This window comes from Schistocerca nitens, chromosome 7 (genome assembly GCF_023898315.1).
Source record: "Schistocerca nitens isolate TAMUIC-IGC-003100 chromosome 7, iqSchNite1.1, whole genome shotgun sequence".
Taxonomy (NCBI): domain Eukaryota; kingdom Metazoa; phylum Arthropoda; class Insecta; order Orthoptera; family Acrididae; genus Schistocerca; species Schistocerca nitens.
In genome coordinates, this window is record NC_064620.1 from 308,507,399 (window position 1) to 308,514,898 (window position 7,500).

A 7,500-nucleotide genomic window follows, 5' to 3' on the forward strand; every position below is an offset into this window, starting at 1 on the left:
GTGACCACAATGTTATCACACTAACTCTACAGAAGACAGCACACAACAACACTACAACACAACCCCGAAGACTGCTCTTCCATCAGACAGACTGGGAGACAGTAAGACACAAAATACAAGAACAATCCTTGCAGAACATCAGAGGCAGTGTTGACTACAGGGCCCACAAGCTAACAGAAATTATCACACACATACAGAACACCAGCATCCCCACATCATGCAAAACAAAACAGCAAACAATCCCTTGGACCACACACCTAACACAACTCAAGCAGGACACCAGACGCAGACGCAGACTATACCAAAGGGCAATCTCGGACAGAGAAAGACAAGTAAGACTACATGAATACCGGCTTGCCAAGGACAGATACAAACAGGAATTACACAAGACTAGAAATGACCAGTGGAATGACTTCATAGCAAGACAAACACAACTCAACATATGGGGGGAACCATACAAGATCGTGACAGAAAAAATCAAGAGCCCACTGGTTCTGGGAACGCTACGACAGGATGACGGGGTGATGACAAAAGGTTGGAGAAGCACAGCGGAGTACTTGCTGGGCAAACTCCTCCCCGACGACATCGCCACCACAGACACACCAGAACAAGCAGCATTGAGACGTGAACTAACCATAGCCTACACCACACCAACCGTCACCTGTCCGTTTGCGCAGGAAGAGGTGGCGATAGCGATCTCAGAACTTAAAAACAAGAAAGCGCCTGGACCAGATGGTATCCACTCTGAGGTACTAAAACAGATAGCACCGCAGATCACCCCATATCTCACAACACTGCTGAACGATGCATTAAGGCTAGGCCGTGTGCCTGCAGTGTGGAAAGCCTCTAAGGCGGTCATTATCAAGAAAGCACCAGACAAAGACCCCTCAGAACCCAAATCATACAGACCCATATGCCTTATTAATACACTCGCCAAAACACAAGAAAAACTCCTTTGCAAAAGACTTCAAGCACATCGCACACTTCGGGGCATGACACCACACCAATACGGCTTTCGGGAAGGAAAGTCTATTGACGACGCAATCAACAAAGCACTTCAAATAGTACACAATACACCTTATAAGTACACACTAGCCATCATGATTGACATATCGGGTGCATTTGACAATCTATGGTGGCCGGCCCTATTCAAGAGGCTTAGACACCTGCAGGTGCCGGAATCTCTGTACAACAGTCTTGTAGACTACTGCAGGGACAGAACAGTCGTTTGGCATATGGACGACAAGAAAGTAATCAAACGCATTACCAAAGGTTGTCCACAAGGATCGATCTGCGGCCCCATCTTCTGGGACATAATGTTAGAACCACTCCTAGACCTACTTGAGGAGCACAACACGACAGAAGGAGTTGTCGCTTACGCTGACGACCTGCTTGTGGCAGTGTCAGCAAACAACCGTACCCAGCTAGAAGACAGAGCCAATGATATACTCAAAACAATAACACAATGGTGTTCAGACAACAAGCTCAAGGTAGCAGAAAACAAAACAACATACACATTACTAAAGGGCATCCTACACAGGAACCCAACAGTCAAAATCGGGGACACGAACATTAAAAGATCAAAAGTAACACGCTACCTTGGAGTCTACATAGACGAACGGTTGAACTTCCACGAACACATACGAATATCCACAGACAAAGCAGAAAAAATACTGCATAAACTGGCAAGGCTAAACTCGGAACAATACAGACTACCATTGTCAGTCACACGAACATATCACTGTGCTCTCTTCGAGTCAGTACTATGCTTCGCTGCCAGCACGTGGGCCCATAGACTCAGCCTCTCTACCAACAGAACCGCCGTACGGCGGGGGCAAAGAAGCATCCTGCTTCGACTAACAGGGGCCTTCAACACAACCTCAGTCGACGCACTGTGCGTCGTGATGGGAATCTACCCAATAGACATAACCATAAGATACCGTGCGGCAAGGTACTGGCTAAAGATGGGGAAACTAGACCAGGTTCGGCAGATCACTGGTGTACCATATGCTACATCACGTCAACTCAAAGCATGGCGAGTGGATACCTGGCAGAGCGAGTGGGCTAACAGCGATAAGGGCCGACGAGTCTATAGCTTTTTCCCTGACATCAAAGAAAGATTAAGACTAAAGCATATCGACCCTAGCCGCGGTATGGTACACTTTCTGACAGGCCACGGCCCTTATCCCACGCACCTGAGCCGCGTGAGTCTGCAACAGACTACCACATGCACATGCGGGGAAGAAGGTTCCCCAGAACACACTGTCTTATTCTGCGGGCAACGCACAAACAATAGACATACACTACACATTACCCGGCAGAACACCCAAGAAGAAATATACACTATCTTACGTGAGCCAGACCTATGCGACAAACTCAATACATTAACTGACGAAATATCCAGGACTCTGTACACAGAATATCTGAACAGCAGACCATTTAGAAGGCAAGGCCGGGGACGCAGACCACAGAGTGCCCATGGGATGGATAGCAGCACTAACACCTCGGGCGAGGACACGGATGTTGAGATGAATCATGTGGACGACCCACTGTGGCGACCTGCGCAAGAATAGTCTAGGCAACTGAACAGCACCTAACACAAAAGAACACACACATGCACACAAATATCACAAACTGAGAAACAGCATAAGCTAAGCACCTACCCCATGGACCTACGCATCCTGGCGAGAAGCAACACTCGGCCTGGATGGAAGGATCTTAATTGTGGTTCCCCGTTCCAGGGCCCAACCCGACGGATACTTAATGTAGATCGGGGAAAACCACCGTCCAGGCTGAGATGCCACGTAACCAGGAGGCAGTACTGGCCTGACATGCACATATACACACATACACATACACAGACAATACCTAAAGGATCCGCAGTCAAAAGGTGACAATCATTCAAAAACACCCCATCTTATCTAGACTAGTTAATATTTAATTTTGATACTGTTTAAGTAGTAATAATTATATTAGTATACAAATATATATGTGAGCTGTGAGTGGCGGCCAGCGTCTTGAAGGTCATTCCAAGACCCTGACCGCAACCCACACATAGGTGGCGGAAATTTCTCCATTCTATTCTATCCTATCTTTCTTTTTTTACTTCTTATTAAACGTAAAAGAATTTTGTTTTCTATTTCTGTAATTTATATTATTTGTAAATGTATTACAAGCTGCACAACGAGTAGTAACAATGAACAAAACACAAAAGCCCGCCTCCACGAGGCGGGACACGGGCAACAGTGTGAGTGGGATCGTGAACAGGGGAGGTGACACACAAACCACTCCTGGACCCGAGCCCAGTCACAGTGGCTAAGAGGCTTATCACGACCCACCATAAGTAATTAGAAGGTGGGTCAATAAATAAAGAGCAGCAAGTGAAAAAAAAAAAAAAAAAAAAAAAAAAAAAAAAAGTGTCCCTAAACGAGCTCTAAGTCTGTGCGCGACCGCGTCGCTCACTGTACGGATTCCGATGCTGAGCGATCAGCTATGGGCCGCCCCATCCACGTCGGTCCCCGTGGGCGTTGCACTCGCAGTCGCAAAGACTCTGGGCAATGGCTATGTGCGCTCCGCAATATATTACTGGGACGAGTAATGAGGGTCCGAGCCCCCAGTGTGGGGAAAGTGTTTCGCAGCCCTGACCCACCGGCACGGTGTTGCGTCCCCCCACCTCAAACATGTGACGTAGTCACACCACCGGTTTTGACTAATAGACAGAATGTTTATAATCATATGCCATACACCGGGGGACGATGCCGCGAGGTGTAGCTAGCTAGTGCAGTCGCACCGCTACTACTGTACAGAGATAGAACAGGCATTGACTATACATACATTAAGCTTATACACGGCGGTGCTTAGTAATACGCGCAGTCATCGGAATATAGATAACACATACAACTGTCCCTATACATGCTGAACGTCTGTGCACACAATGTCAACCACACGTCACCCACACACTCCATCACCCACTAGTCTATGCCTGTAACAGACGCAGACACAACATCTAAGTACCAGCATGGAACAACATCCAGTGCATCCTCTCGGCCACAGTACACCATCCACACTATGATAACCAGACCGGGACGTCGAACCAGAAAACTGAATATCCCACTCTTCCTACAACCACCATTGCTCAGATACGCCACCAACACCCACACATGTCCTACACAGGGGTGCACCCAACAGCACCACACTGCCGCATCTCACAGCACATAAACAATGGCAGGAATGAAAGACACAGGTGTGCCACTCCTTTGCCACAAACACAGAACGGGCGCGCCACCTGCCATGAGCCACAAGTGCAACTGACGTGACATATCTGATAGTGCCTCAGGCGTCCACTTACTACCATCACTATCAACGAACCTCGCCACCCCACCCCCCCCCCCACACACACCATCCCTTAACCCAACTTCTGCCTTAACCTAACCCAACTTCTGCCTTAACCTAACCCAACTTCTGCCTTAACCTAACCCAACTTCTGCCTTAACCTAACCCAACTTCTGCCTTAACCTAACCCAACTTCTGCCTTAACCTAACCCAACTTCTGCCTTAACCTAACCCAACTTCTGCCTTAACCTAACCCAACTTCTGCCTTAACCTAACCCAACTTCTGCCTTAACCTAACCCAACTTCTGCCTTAACCTAACCCAACTTCTGCCTTAACCTAACCCAACTTCTGCCTTAACCTAACCCAACTTCTGCCTTAACCTAACCCAACTTCTGCCTTAACCTAACCCAAGTTGCGCCTTAACCTAACCCAAGTTGCGCCTTAACCTAACCCAAGTTGCGCCTTAACCTAACCCAAGTTGCGCCTTAACCTAACCCAAGTTGCGCCTTAACCTAACCCAAGTTGCGCCTTAACCTAACCCAAGTTGCGCCCTAACCTAACCCACGTTGCGCCTTAACCTAACCCACGTTGCGCCCTAACCTAACCCACGTTGCGCCCTAACCTAACCTACGTTGCGCCCTAACCTAACCTACGTTGCGCCCTAACCTAACCTACGTTGCGCCCTAACCTAACCTACGTTGCGCCCTAACCTAACCTACGTTGGGCCCTAACCTAACCCACGTTGCGCCCTAACCTAACCCACGTTGCGCCCTAACCTAACCCACGTTGCGCCCAAACCTAACCCACGTTGCGCCCTAACCTAACCCACGTTGCGCCCTAACCTAACCCACGTTGCGCCCTAACCTAACCCACGTTGCGCCCTAACCTAACCCACGTTGCGCCCTAACCTAACCCACGTTGCGCCCTAACCTAACCTACGTTGCGCCCTCACCTAACCCAAGTTGCGCCTTAACCTAACCCACGTTGCGCCCTAACCTAACCCACGTTGCGCCCTAACCTAACCCACGTTGCGCCCTAACCTAACCCACGTTGCGCCCTAACCTAACCCACGTTGCGCCCTAACCTAACCCAAGTTGCGCCTTAACCTAACCCACGTTGCGCCTTAACCTGCCCTGTAATTGTTAGTTATATGAATCTAGGAATTCGTGTAGCGTTGCCTAATTGCAACCATCTCAACATAGTTCACTTCGCGCACACTGTGGTGTTCTGCGTATTGATTCATTTTACGGTGCGTACCCTCACATCTTGCGAGTGTTGCTTACTTTCCACATGGTCCCGCTATCCACTGTATTGTGTACTGCAATAGGACGTATATCGCCCCCGCCCCCCCCCCCCTCCCCTCCTGTCACCTCTAGCTCGTCGGTCAGGAGTTCGCGTGTTGAATGCGCTTCGCAGCTGTGCAATGGCATTCGCATACGTACGCTGGCCACCTTCCACGTGTTCTTTCGTGCACACGTCGCAGCGTGTATGTATGCTGATGGAGTGCGTCGTGACACACAACATCCAGGCATGCAAGACTCGTAGAAGTCGCAAATGTAGATGGATGTCTACGTTTGCTGCCCAAGTTACGCAAATGAACTGGAAATCCGTTGTTGCGCGGTTGTTCGCGCTGGAGGTGAATCGTTGATATCGACGATCGGTACAGGTATTAACCGGTTGCTTCAGCGACACCCGTCATACCCACGAACGTGAGTGGGCATGTGGGTATGAAGCGATACGCGGCGGTGGCTGGGTGGGACCGTCCCCGGCCGGTGAGGGGGGGGCGCCCGGCGTGCTGGCCGCGCGCTGCGTGGGCGCACGCGCGGCAGCCGGCTGGTGGGGGCGCCCAGTGGCAGGCGCGCCGGCTGACGGAGGCGGCAGGCGGCGCATCTGCGTGCCGGCGCACCCAGCGCGCGGCGCCGTGCGGCCAAAGTGGGTCCTCCCGGGCCCGGTGCGAAGCGCGGTGGACATCTGCAGTGTGCTGGTCCGATTGAGGACTGTGTGCGTTGAGGATGCGCCGCCGCCCGGCACTCGGCGCCGCGACGCCGTCTGCTGCTCGGTCGCCCCCGCGGTTCTCGCAGGTGGTTTGTATCGCAGCTGTGCGGATGTGTTGGCGCGTGCGCTGTGCTGGGAGAGTTCGCTTTGGCACCCAAGTGGGGCTCTGCCCCTCTGTGGCGCTGGCGTTGGAGCTGCCCGGTCACTGTTTGTGGCCGCGTGTTGTCTCCCGCCGGCAACACCACGACAGCACGCTCCCGGGCCTCTGTCGGCAGCGGCAAGCTCAGTTGGGAGCACGGGTGGTCGCACTGAAAGCGTCTACTCGCCTATCTCCGGGCGATTGCGCCTCTCTCGAACCCGACCAAGTACTTAGGACGGCGCTGCGCGCCGCCGGGACCTGAGAGGGTTTCGAGGTGTATCGTGCAGGGGAGCCCAGCCTCCTCCTGTTTGCAGAATAATTGAGCGGACGCTTGCGTGTTCGCGCGGGCCCCCGGGACACACTCCCGGGCGGCCGGCTGCTCAGCTCTAGTTGACGCAGCTCCCTGGTTGATCCTGCCAGTAGTCATATGCTTGTCTCAAAGATTAAGCCATGCATGTCTCAGTACAAGCCGCATTAAGGTGAAACCGCGAATGGCTCATTAAATCAGTTATGGTTCCTTAGATCGTACCCACGTTACTTGGATAACTGTGGTAATTCTAGAGCTAATACATGCAAACAGAGTCCCGACCAGAGATGGAAGGGACGCTTTTATTAGATCAAAACCAATCGGTCGGCTCGTCCGGTCCGTTTGCCTTGGTGACTCTGAATAACTTTGGGCTGATCGCACGGTCTTCGTACCGGCGACGCATCTTTCAAATGTCTGCCTTATCAACTGTCGATGGTAGGTTCTGCGCCTACCATGGTTGTAACGGGTAACGGGGAATCAGGGTTCGATTCCGGAGAGGGAGCCTGAGAAACGGCTACCACATCCAAGGAAGGCAGCAGGCGCGCAAATTACCCACTCCCGGCACGGGGAGGTAGTGACGAAAAATAACGATACGGGACTCATCCGAGGCCCCGTAATCGGAATGAGTACACTTTAAATCCTTTAACGAGTATCTATTGGAGGGCAAGTCTGGTGCCAGCAGCCGCGGTAATTCCAGCTCCAATAGCGTATATTAAAGTTGTTGCG

General features: G+C 51.5%; 1 non-coding gene across 1 annotated transcript in view; it reads left to right on the top strand.

Moving 5' to 3' along the window:
* The first annotated feature begins 6,867 nt into the window (after nt 1–6,867).
* Nucleotides 6,868–7,500, top strand: part of LOC126197015 (small subunit ribosomal RNA) — a 1,909-nt gene continuing 1,276 nt past the window's right edge. The window contains exon 1 of the ribosomal RNA XR_007539426.1: nt 6,868–7,500. This exon is cut by the window's right edge and continues 1,276 nt beyond it. This is a non-coding gene — a ribosomal RNA (small subunit ribosomal RNA).